Source organism: Myotis lucifugus, unplaced genomic scaffold, assembly GCF_000147115.1.
Source record: "Myotis lucifugus unplaced genomic scaffold, Myoluc2.0 scaffold_28, whole genome shotgun sequence".
Taxonomy (NCBI): domain Eukaryota; kingdom Metazoa; phylum Chordata; class Mammalia; order Chiroptera; family Vespertilionidae; genus Myotis; species Myotis lucifugus.
Window position 1 is genome coordinate 5,442,527 of NW_005871076.1, and position 13,287 is coordinate 5,455,813.

Here is a 13,287-nt window from a genome sequence, read left to right on the forward strand (position 1 = left end):
TGATAGAAACAAAACATAGAAATCTGTAGATCTGTGTAGCTGGGGATGGAGGTCTCCCATGTCAAAAGTGAAAGAAATGTCAGTTTAAGAATTTTTTCTTCTTGTCCCTGAGTCTAGTACTTACTTCTCAGGAAGATAAATTTAAACCAAATTGTCCCCATACTGAAGTATTTGGTGTTAGCTTGTCTTATGCTTATTCATGTTGGGGTTTCACTTAGTCCCGTCTGAGGCTGAATTTGGTGCTTGTGGTGTGACTCTGAGCATATAATCACTGAATTGTGATAGATGTCCTGGACTGCCACAGAAGTTGGTATGCTTACCCAGTTTACTGATTCTGGGTAGTGTAACAAGGCTTTGAGTAAGTTGCAAAGAATATGGAACAGCTCATTGGAAGTTTTGCTGCCTTCATCTTTCTAGATCAATGCCTTTTGCTTGTGGAAGCTTTCCTACTCCTGGCTCTCCCACTATTACCACCATCCCCGTCCTTCAAAAGACACATTTTAGTTTAGTGCTTGGGAGAATACCTACTTTACTTTAATGAGAAGAATCTTGCAGTGTTCTTTCTATCTATCTATCTATCTATCTATCTATCTATTTATCTATCTATCTATCTTTCTTTCTTTTTCTTACAGTGTCTTAGAAGGGAAAAACATTTGGTGATAATAGCAGTTTCCGTCTCTGACATTGTTTTGTGGAATATTGTTGACTGCTCTTTAATGTTGGTTTTATGTTCTAAAATGTTTTATGATGACAAGTGGAGACCAGTTAAGAATTTTTAATTTTTTATTCTGCTAAGTATTTTATCTGAGATCCCCTGGGGAGCCGTGGAACTGTATTGTGCAGTGGGAAATAGATAGTAAAAACATTTATTGAACCTTGTCCAAGGACAGCTTCTGTTTTGGATTTCGGCGAGTTGCTCCTGAATATGCACAGAGCACATTGCCAATCTCATCCACTTAGACCTGATGGTAATTGTCAGATAACCCCATAGGGTAACTGGCTTCTCTATTTCCAGTCCCCCGTTCCCCCACATCATACCTTGTTTGTTTTAGCGAGTGTTTAAGAGTTGAATATAGAGATCATGAAAGATTTGGGGTCAGAAATATAGTCTGCTTCTAGGTTATGGTCATCTCATGATTAAAATAGCATGTGTAGTACAGTTCTTAAAAAGATAAATTTAGGACTGCAATCACTGCTAAAGAAAAGGTCCTCACACATCACAAATTATCAAGGAGCAGGAATGGTGTGGAGGTAAACATTTTAGAACTCAAAAAATATTTGCTTTGAATTGATAGTACATAGATACATGTCAGTTTCGGAGGGTTATATAAAGGGAGTAGAAATTAAAGGACATGTGTGTGAGAAGAAACTTGTAAAACTGGTGATAATATGCCAGAAGAGCATAAACTGCATTTTCTTATTTTCTATTATGTGGTTAAAGAAAACATGCACTGGTAATGGTATATTAAATAAGGAAACAACATCTTCCTTGTGCTCAGCAGGAAATAACTAACAAATTCATTTTCTGTTTTCTATCTCTAAAGAAAGCCCTCTGGGCCTCAGGGTCATTGGGAACTTTTTCTCCTTGGAGCACATTTACCCATTGCAAAATAGGGAAACTGGCATTTGGAGACTGTCATCAGGGCCGTTACATTGAGCAACTGTGGTTGAATAGTTACTTTGTTTAGCCAGTTCCAGCTCTAAGTGTGTCTAGGTTCTGAAAGGTGTGGTTCCTAGGGAGATCTAGAAAGTTGTGTTTTGGTGGGCTAGGACTTTGGGATAGCATACTGTATAGAGGAAAATATTGTGCTTAACAGTTGCCACATGCCTTGGTAGCATCCACTGAGGGGTCATACTGGACCCCTTCTACAAGGTCCTCAGCAATGGCTAATTTTACTGCAACTGTGAAATGTTGATTTGAAGTCTGTACAGTCCTCCTGGTAATTGTCAGAGGGGCATTTTTACAGATCTAATGTGTGTCATTCATCCAAAAGAACTACCTCTGGTGACAAAGGGTTGAATAAAATCTTTGCATTTCTGAGAAGATTGCAACACTATAACTAGTTGCATATATATATATATATATATATATATATATATATATATATATATATATATGATTTTAAACGGTTTTCTTATTGGCAGGATATAGTAGATAGCAAAAAAAAACCTCATTCTTCCTTTGCGACTTTCTGATATGAAGTTTTCTTTCAAAGTATAGTGTACTTTGTTGTTGAAGATGGAAAAGATGTATTCCTGGGGGATATCACATTCTTTAGGGTAGTTTTTAATTAATTTGACACCTAGATTCACATATTAGAGAAAGGTGGTCCACAAAATTCAAAAGCGACTGCATATTTTTAAAATGCTGTTTATTTAAAGAATCTTTGCTTCCCCAGCCAGCTGGAAACCCAGCTGTGCTACAGCCTGAAGGTGGGAAAGTGAAACTAGGTTAGAAACTGACCAGTCCTGCCCAGCTGGGGCGGCTCAGTGGTTGAGCATGGACCTATAAACCAGGTGGTCACAGTTTGATTCCGAGTCAGGGCACAGGCCCAGATTGTGGGCTCAGTCTCCAGTGTGGGGCGTCAGGAGGCTGCTGATCAATGATTCTCTCTCGCTGTTGATGTTTCTATCTCTCTCCCTCTCCCTTTCTCCCTGAAATCAATTAAAAAAAATTAAAACAAAAAACTGACCAGTCCTAGTGGTGAGGCATACAAGTCTTGGTTATAGATTTAGGGGTAGGATTACCATCATAATGTCATTATTTCTTTCATTGGCTGCTTTCCTCAGCAGACTGTGATTCTTGTAGGCAGAAATCATATCTTTTTTTTATTTTACTTTTAAAATATATTTTTTATTGTGATAGTATTACAGATATCTCCCATTCTTCCTCCCCCCCAACACCATCTACCCCCCACCCCCATACCCTATTCCTGCCCCCAGGTCTTCACTACTCAATTGCCCATGTCCATGAGCTATGCATATAAGTACAGTGGGGCCTTGACTTACGAGTTTAATTCGTTCCGAGTTAAGGAGCTCGTTAACTCAAATTACTCTGTCAACTCAATGCAAAAAATCAGCGGAGAGACAGCTGGTATCTCAAAAAACTCGTTAGTCGGGACACTCGTAAGTCAAGGCCCCACAGTATATAAGTTCTTTGGTTTATCTCTTCTCATCTCCCCAACTCCATATCTTATTCTTGAGTTCTTTTGTGAGAGTGTGTGTGTGTGTGTGTGTGTGTGTGTGTGTTAAAAAAACACACTGATTTGAGAGAGAGAAACATCGATTTGTTGTTCCACTTGTTTATGCATTCTTTGGTTGTTTCTTGTATGTACCCTGACCAGGGATCAAACCTGCAACCGTGGGGTATCAGGGCGATGCTATCACCAACTAAGCTATCAGGCCAGGGCTATCTTTGAGTTCTTGTTTCTCCTTGCTCTCCTACCCCCAGCATTAGATGCTGCCCCTGGCTTATAGTGGGACTCTCATAAGTGTCTTTTGAATGGATGAAGTCAAGTGAGGTTAAAAAAGCAAGCTTCTATTAATACTGAAACCATCTTAACTTGCAGATCTGTGACACTACGTACTGTGCTGAAAAGCTGAGTTTGATGATAGCCTTTACCTGTGCTGTGGGAACCTTTCTTCCAAAGGAGTCATTGTCAGCTAGAGTACTTAACCCAAAGTGCTTAATCATTGTGCTGATTAGCATTAATGGGATTTGAGCTGTGGAGAATAAAGGTCTTGCTGGCTGGAGAAGAAAACCATCTAGTAAAATGCCTATCAGCTTGAATTAACAAATGGTAAACTACAGAGAGTGGTATATTAACTAATGGGGTGATTAACTTCCTCTTGGTCCCAATCCTCTTTACCATCTTATATTATTGAGGACATTTTAAATTTATTTCCTAACAGCAAATACATCAAGTTAGCCTTTTTCTTTATACAATTATATTTATATTTTTGAATATATAACACACATATATGGCTCAAAATTTACATGATGAAAAGTCTTCTTCTCACTCCGTCCTCAGCTATCTGGCTCTAAGGCAATTATAAATAACATTATTAAAATGTGTATTTCTCTAAAATCAGAATGTTTTCCAAGTAGTCATATATTTTTTTAACAGATGGAGAATATTAATTTTGCCATTAGGATAATCTTATAGTAAATTCTTCACATGCAATATTTTTTTTACTCTAACCCAAGATCTTAACCAGTACCCTACCTCACAAATATAACCTAGGGTCAGGAGTGAAAATACCAACTTACTTCTTAGATACTTTTCCATTAAGAAGTTTTCCATGACAATTAATTTTGTGAGTGAGTCTTAACTGGGATGCTCACAGGAGAGAGCCAAAGATTTGATACTGAGCTTTGGGGCTGCAGTTGTGCCTATACAGCAGTTCCTACTGTTTCACATTCTTGCTAATCTCACAATAGCATCCATGTGGGAAATCACAGGATTCCGTATATGGAAAGAGAAAACTCCACAGTGCCTGATTGCTTTGATTTTCATTTAGAAGCCAAAGACCCAGTTGCTGATGAAGAGTTTGATTTTGACTATATTCCTTTAGAGCTGATTTTGACTAGATTCCAGGGGGAATTAGCCCCTCAAATACTAGTTTGAAGTACTGTGTTTAAGGTAACTGATTTGAACATAGCATTAAAATGTCAGAGGATCAGGGAGTTGCCATTTGGATAAATGGGGAAAACACAAATACACAAATCTAAACAGTGAGAAGTCTTAACCCTCTTAATCATTTTGGTTTCATGGTCTGTGACAGTTTTGAACATTAATTTGGAAAAGTATCAATGAAGTCCCCTTCCCGCCCCCGCCCCCCTTGCAGTCTTCAACAACTTGTTCCTGAGTTCTTTTCAAGGTCTAAAGTGCTGTTAGTATAATTTATATATACAAAGGTAAAAGAAATTTCCCCCCAAATTTTGAGTTTGGTTGGATGTCTGTGAAATGGGGATTTTTGTCTCACTTGTTTCTAGTGATTTAACCTTCCTCTCCCACTTTATTGGAATTTGTACATAGAAATATATCCAGTTCATGAATTTCAAGAGATGATATAGGAAGTCTTTAGAAAACTGGGGAAAGTAGATGAATTGACTGGTGGAAATACTAAATTATGACAAGTTTGAAAAAAATGACTGTCTTATGTGAAATGAAAGCCGAGTCCTTTAAAAAGAATAGCACACAAATGAGTCGTGGGGAGCTCCACAGAAGGCTGTAGGAACTGAAGCAAACCTGGAGGGCCATTAAAGGCATTAGGATGACATGAAAGAAGACATGCTGTACCTGGGCAAAGGCTGGGCAGCTTTTGCCAATCTGGGGTCAAAAAGATAGGTTCACACGGACTTGAGATCATTTGCTGCTAATCAGCAGTGATGTTTTTGGTAATTATGAAATGAGGTTAACGTAAAGGCACCTTCTTTCTCTGGCTAGTTGCTGCCAGCAGTGTGGCATACAAGCTTTGTTCTACAATAACATTCCCTTCCCACTTTATACATGCAGTGAAATCCAAATAGCCTCTCCAGGGACCTTCCCTGGGACAGAGCGTGTAAGCTCTTCTCTGTGCCTCCGATCAGGACCTGATTGTGCTGCTTGCCTCCTGGGGTGGGGCTGGAGGTGGCTAACATTCCATTTACCCTTGCAGACCTCTCCAGAGTGGCTGAGGCACAGGATTCCTAGCAGGTTTCAGTATTCTGCTAGCAACGTCGCCCCCCAAGACATGATGTTTGGGTTACTTTTTATTTTCTCTTTAGAAACAGAATCCTAAATGGTTCTCTTTTTCCTTCACAGATTTCCTGCCCTGTGTTGAGGACATTGGCTCCCCCTCCTCTTTCCTTCCCTGGTCTGTTTATACAGACTGAGGATTTGTCTTTGTCCTTTAGGCTGGGATGTTTTACTTGGTCTTGATCTTGATCTTGGTCCAACTAATAGAAGCCAAGCTGAACTAACATTCCTCAGAACTGAGTGAATGAGAGAAAGGTCACCGCATAGCTAAATACCTGGTCCAGCCCATGGGAAAGTCAGGACATCATTCATTCGATTGTGGCAGTGATGTAATTTGGTACCCCAAGGTTGTACTACTAAAAAAGCTTTCTTTCAATTCTATCTTTCAAATGTTTGCTTCAACAAATATTTGAATATGTGCTCTGTGTCAACAACTAGGAGCCTTAGGGAAGTTGTATCAGACACAGTCTTTGTCATCAAGGAGCTTACAGTCTAGAACCGTGGTCGGCAAACTGCGGCTCTTTGGCCCCTTGAGTGTGGCTCTTCCTAAGCCTTAGGAAGACCCTAATTAAGTTAATAACAATGTACCTACCTATATAGTTTAAGTTTAAAAATTTGGCTCTCAAAAGAAATTTCAATCGTTGTACTGTTGATATTTGGCTCTGTTGACTAATGAGTTTGCCGATCACTGGTCTAGAAGTATAAAGATAGAATACTAGTAGTCATTCAATCCAGAGTATGATGAATGCCATAAGATATACCAACATACAGCCCTAGCCGGGTAGCTCAGGTGGTTAGAGCATTGTCCCAATATGCCAAGGTTGCAGGTTTCATCTGCAGTCAGGGCACATACAAGAAGCAACCAGTGAATGCATAAGTAAATGGACCAACAAATCAATGCACTGTCTCTCTGTCTCTCTGTCTCTCTGTCTCTCTGTCTCTCTGTCTCTCTGTCTCTGTCTCTCTCTCTTTCTCTCTCTCTCTCCCTCTCTCTCTTTCTCAAGTCAATAAATAACAACAACAAAGATATACTAACATATTGCTTTTGGGAGGAGGGGAAGAGTCATAAAGGGAAGATTATACCTGGTTAGAGAATTAAGGAAAGTTTCTTAGAGAAGTAGTTTGAGATAGGATTCTAATAAAGATAGATGAGGTAGAGGTGGCTTAGGGATAGAGAGGAAATTGACTGATTAAATCTACTCAATGCAGAGAAAGCAGTGTTCTCAGTAGCAGAGGGATGTGCTTGTATGTAGTACAGAAAATAACCAGGATGAAAGAGAAATGGGCAGGTGTTCCTCATTTTTTCTTATTCTTGGAGTTTTAGTATTTATGGCCTGTATCAATTATATGACACTTATCAATTTAATGCCATGCACTTTAATTATTTTTGATGGGTCAGTATCTTATATCCTTCATCTTATTGTAAGATTTTTGGGAGCAGTAACTTAAAATATGGTTAAGTAAATATTTGATTAAGAAGGGAGTGATCCCTTTTGCTTTCTCTACTGAGCACTTATGACCTAGACAAATTTCAGTGTTCCTTAAATGACATCCCAGGCTAAGTGATAGATCAATCATGAAGAGCATATTCAGAGATTTTGATAAAGAACAGGAATTTTGCTTTTCAGTTATGATTTCTTTTCCATGGTAGTCCATCGTCTTATTTCCTTGCAAGTAATTCTTCTCAAGTTTTAGAATTATCTCTAGGTGGTTTCCCTCACACACATCAATATTTTGGCTTGTATTTCCTTTCTGTCTTGGTTAGTTAGCATTCTGTAAAATTGTCCAGTTTTACTTGCTATGTGAGCTTTATGGATATTCTCCATTCTAGTCTATCATTAAAATATTCAATTAGACTGTTACTCTGGCCATTCATGCTTCAAGTTGAATAGCTTAAGAGGTAAGAGGTCTGACCAGGTGTCTCTGTAGAAAGCAGAGGTGGTTGTACCTTTTTGCCTAGTAGGCAGCTTGGGGGAGTCTGGAGGTCAGTTCTGGTTCTTAGATCTTTCTTTTTTCTAAAAGGGTAGGGAGTGGGAACCCAATGCTTCTTCATGTGCTGTGCAGAAGTATCTAGTGGGGGTCACGGAGCGGGGCTCTCTAGAGGGAGTTCTCTTCTAGCTCAGAAGTCCTCAGGACCACTAGTCATCACCTTGCAGAAGGCTCAGGATTTGTCTTTGTCCTCAGCTTCCCCAAGTCAGGGTCCCTCCCACTGGTGTCTGTGGCCATTAGTATAATCTCAGTATAGTACCCCATCATGTTGCTTAGGCCAGTAATGAATTTCACAAGCACTGCCCAATCAATGACTCTATTCTGGAGTAACTTTGTATGGCTTTAGAGTTTATTTACTAGTCAGGATGAACAAGTAGCTTCACTTGATGATCTGTCCTGTTTGAATTTCTGTCTCTGAATGAGAAAAACCAGCAGGGCTGCAGCCAGTGCAGCTTTCCCAGAATTGTCATTGGTTGATTGGATTTCAGGGGGTGGGGTGGGAGGGGAGAATAACAAAAAGAATAGCTTTTTTAAAAGGAAGAAAAGAGTCTCAGATCACGACATGACCCAATTGTCACAGAGTGAACCCAAGGCCCACAGGTGAAAAGCTTATTTTAAAGGACACTGGGGCTTCCAAAGGCAGCCTGTCAGACTGCTTACTCCTAATTGTGTTTTTGTGTTTTTTAATTAAGTATATTTTTATTGATTTCCGAGAGAAAGGGAGAGGGAGAGAGAGATAGAAACATCACTGATGAGAGAGAATCATTGATCGGCTGCCTCCTGCACGCTACCCACTGGGGATCAAGCCCACAACCTGGGCATGTGTCCTGATTGTGAATCGAACCCTGACCTCCTAGTTCATAGATGGATGCTCTACCATTGAGCCATGCTGGCTGGGCCAGTTGGTTTCCTTTTTATAGTCTGTTTTATTTCTGAGACCCTCTTACCTGGGGTTGTATTTCTCCCACTTTATCCCTCTGTGCTCCCCACCTTCCTATTTAGGGCTGCTGCCATACTTGCTTTTGTTATAAATGTAACAGCCATTTCTTAGCCCCCATTCCCAAGAACCAGAGGAGTTTCCAGAAATTTCTAGTACAAAGTTTCCAACCCTTCCTTGGACTTTAAGTTCTGATAGATTTTGTGGAAGGTAGGAACAAGGCCTGGGATTGGTACCTATGAGGGTGGAACCACATTTGACAAATCTGGCTAAATTTCTCTCAGGTTCAGTTCTTTTGGACAAAACATGAGGTTTTTCCAAGAAGGCCTCTCCCATATTGCCGAGTCTCATTTTTTTAATTTTTATTGATTTTTTAGAAAGAGGAAGAGAGATAGAGAGAGATAGAGAGAGAGAGAGAGAGAGAGAGAGAGAGAAATATCAATTGGCCACTATCTCCCACATGTGCCCCAACAGGGGATCAAACCTGAATCTTGGGTATGTGCCCTGACTGGGAATTGAACCCGCCACCTTTCAGTGTACAGGACAATGCTCCAACAATGCTCCAACCAACTGAGCCACACTGGCCAGGGCTCAAAGTCTCATTTTCAAAAGGGAACACTTTCTCCAAAAAGTCTAGTAACATTCACTGGCCTCTTAGTGACATTTAATTGTCTTGGTCAAATACTGACAATAGTCCCTGTCAGATGACACATCTGAGGCTCAACCCAGATGATTCAGGTCAATAGTGAGAAGATTCTAGAATGTGGAGCCAGATAGGATGAAACAAGATATTGGGTGAAGCAAGGTATTACCACTTCTGAGAGAAACTCCTTGCTGCTGGGAAAGAATCTAATTTGTAGGCTGAAGGGAGGCACATGGGTGGCCCCAGATAGGGAGGGAGCTTGCTGTCTTTGTTTCTCATTATGTAAATTATCTGAGTAGGTTTCCACTGTGCATGGTATGCACTCAGCTAACAGGGCAAATGGGAGCTGTAGCTGAGACTGGTTCCCTTGGGAATACTGTTTTCACTTCTGCTGGTTTTATCCCAGCTTCTACTTTTGCCCACACATAGTGTGAGCTCTGTGCTTCTGTGTGGTGTTGCAGCCTCAGGGCCTCTGATGAATGGTCTGCCTTAGGCCCAGAGCTTGTTGTACAAAGTAAAAGTTAAAGGCACTGGTTCTAGGTTAGTTCTCAGAAGGGGTCACTTGAAAGTTTAGTACAGGGAACTGTGTCTATAAAAGAAAACATCAAGTTGGGTTTGATGGTCTTCATTGGGCCAAAGTCATGAACCATACCTTTTAAAAGTAAATACAAGAGTTTGCTTTCCTCATCTCAGAAGTTAAATAACAGCCTAATCATTCCAGGTAGGGATAAGTCTTATCATTGTAAGAGGAGAATAGAAAAGGACAGTAGTGCTGCTCTGTCTACATGACTCAGGGTAATTCAGCAGACATTACTCTTCATCCTGTGGTTCAAAGATCACTTTCCTTGGAAGAGTTTGTTACTAACACCTGTGGGGTTTGGGGAGTAGTCTCATGGCTGACTTGCACTTGACCTTTTCACTCTTTTTTTTAAAAATGTATTTTTATTGATTTTAGAGAGAAAGGAAGGGAGAGGGATAGAGAGATAGAAACATTAATGAGACAGAAACATCATTGATTGGCTGCCTCCTCCATGCCCCCTACCCAGGATTGAACTTGCAAACTGGGCATGTGCCCTGACTGGGAATTGAAAGAGTGACCTTTTGATGCATGGGTTGATGCTCAACCACTGAGCCACACTAGCCAGGATCTGGTTCTTCTTTTTGACTGCCCTGTAAAGGCTATTAGTTCCTAAGAGACTGTCCTGGGTTCTCCTCTCAATTTATGTAATTTGTTGTTTTTTTAAATATATTTTATTGATTTTTTTACAGAGAGGAAGGGAGAGGGATAGAGAGTCAGAAACATCGATGAGAGAGAAACATCAATCAGCTGCCTCCTGCACACCCCCTACTGGGGATGTGCCCACAACCAAGGTACATGCCCTTGACTGGAATGGGATCCTTCAGTCCACAGGCCGACGTTCTATCCACTGAGCCAAACCGGTCAGGGCTATGTAATCTGTTTTGAAGCTTCAACTATACAGAACATAGTGGTTAAGACTGCATGCTCTGGAGCCAACTTTGAAGGGTGAATCTTGGCTCTATGACTTAATAGCTCTATAACCTTGGGCAAATTAATTAACTTCTTTGTGCCTCAGGTTCCCCAGTTGTTAAATGGTGCTAATAATAATACCTACCTCTTAGCATTGTGATAAGGATTCACTGAGTCACTTCCTGAGAAGTACTTAGAACAGTATCTGCTTGTAGAAAACATTTAATGCAGAGCAACTGCAATTACTATTATTGTCATGTCTATTGGCAGTGGAAAGAGAATGGCTTTGGATTCTTATATTAAATTCATCCTTACTAGCTATATGAACTTTGGAAAATTCTCTTAATCTTTCTGAGTCCCAGTTCCCAATTGCCTATGGCACATTGTTTCAGTTATCTATGGTTGCATAACAAACCACCCCAAAGGTAGTGGCTTCAAACAGCAACACTTATTGGTTATTGTCTCTCATAGTTCTAGGGATTTACTGAGCCCAGCTAGAAGGTTTAGTATCTTTTTTTTTTTTTAATGTTTTTATTGATTTCAGAGAGGAAGGGAGAGGGAGATAGAAACATCAATGATGAGAGAGAATTATTGATCTGCTGCCTCCTGCACACCTCACACTGGGGATTGAGCCTACAACCTGGATATGTGGCCTGTCCGGGAATTGAACCATGACCTCCTGGTTTATAGGTTGACTCTCAACCACTGAGCCACGCAGGCCCGGCAGTATCTTTTATGTAGTCTTAGTCAGATGGTGGCTGGGCAGTCAGACAAGTAGCTGAGATGGGGCCATTTCAAAGTTTCCTTTCTGACAGGTCTAGCAGTTGATTCTGGCTGGTTTTCCTCTGGGAGCTTAGCTGGGGCTGAGAACCAGGGGCCTTGCCTGAGTGTCCTCATAGATTGGTGGCAAGATCCAAGTGTGAGCATCTCAGGAGAGGGCCAGGCCAAGCAGTATTGCCTTTTATGATCCAGCCTCCGAAGTTACTAGCATCACTTCCATCACATTCTTTTTGTTAGAAGAGAATTAGTAAGATCTGACCAGGTTCAAGGGGAGTGGAATTAAACTTAACTTCTTGGTATAAAGATTGTCAAAGAATTGTGGATATGTTTGATCCTCTGGTCACAAATTATTTATATTCCTCACACATGAAAAATACACTCATCCTCACCCAAGATCCTCCTTCCTGAAAAAAGTCTCATCTATTATGACTGGCTTAGGCTCGGGAGCCATGGTCTCCTCATCTAAATTAGGTCTAGGTCTCTAATGTAGTTCCCTGAGTAGAGCAATTTGAATGCTGTTCCTCTTGATCTGAAATGAATTAACAAGACAAGTTATCTGTTCCTCCTCCCCCCGAATCCTGGCACAGACTTAGGATAACTGCTATAGATGCCCCTTTTTAAATATTGGTAATTCTTAAACATTTTAAAACAATATTATTTATATATTTTTTACTTTGAATTTTAAAATAATTTCAGACTTAGAAGAAAGTTACAAACATAGTGCAAAGAATACCCTTTGCCCAAGTTCCCCAAATTATACAACCATATAAAATGATCAAAACCAGGAAATTTATAGTATTATTTATAGTATTGATGCGAAACTATTAAACTAATCTATAGACCTCATTCAAATTTTGTCAGTTATCTTACTAATGACCTTTTGCTAGTCCAGGATCCAAACTGGAATCTTATATCACATTTAGTTGTCAAGTCTCTTTAGTCTTCTATCTGGGGTAGATGTTATCATTTAGAAAGAGGGAAGCCAGCAGTCATAGTCTGTAGCAGTTCTGAAACCCAGCTCGCTACATGAGGAGGCTCAGTCCTGCTGCCTGGGAATGATTCTCCACTGTTCTCGGTTCTACCCCATGGGCTCCTGGTTTGGCCCTCTGAATGATCTTTTCTTCTTCATAAAATATAGCTTGTGTTTGCAGTTAGTAGTTTTCTATGTTCTTTAGTTAGTCAGGTGTGGCCATAAGAGGAGACACAGGAGACGAAACAAAATAAACAACCAAGTTTACTAAACTCACAAGGAGTCACTGCCTGCCACATAGGGTCACAGGGGAGGTACCAGATTTTGGTCAGGTGACAGATGACAAAAAAGGGGGGCATTAAGTTAGAGTCTTTTTTTTTTTTGCTTGTTTGTGTGGGTTGTTTTGTGTGTGTGTGTGTGTGTGTGTGTGTGTGTGTGTGTGTTTACTAGATTACTGGTTCATTACAAAAGGATATAACTCAGGAAAGCCAGATGGAAGAGATGCACAGGGAAAAGAATGGGAGAAGGGTGCAGAGCTTCCATGCCCTCTTCAGGCACCACTTTCCCCCCATGTCCATGTATTCACCAACTTGGAAGCTCTCTGAACCCTGTCCTTTTGGGAAAGGGCATGGAATTTTGAAGGAATACTAGTCAGTCCAAAACATTTGCCCTTGAGTACAAAGAGTTAAAAAAGTTTTAGTTGTTAAATAATCACAACATAAAATGTACCATTTTAGC

The 13,287-nt window shown here is 40.3% G+C and overlaps 1 protein-coding gene across 1 annotated transcript in view; it reads left to right on the forward strand.

The window, feature by feature from the left end:
- Nucleotides 1–13,287, forward strand: part of NRG2 (neuregulin 2) — a 183,285-nt gene that overhangs the window by 20,278 nt on the left and 149,720 nt on the right. The gene's annotated exons all lie outside the window — the stretch shown is intronic.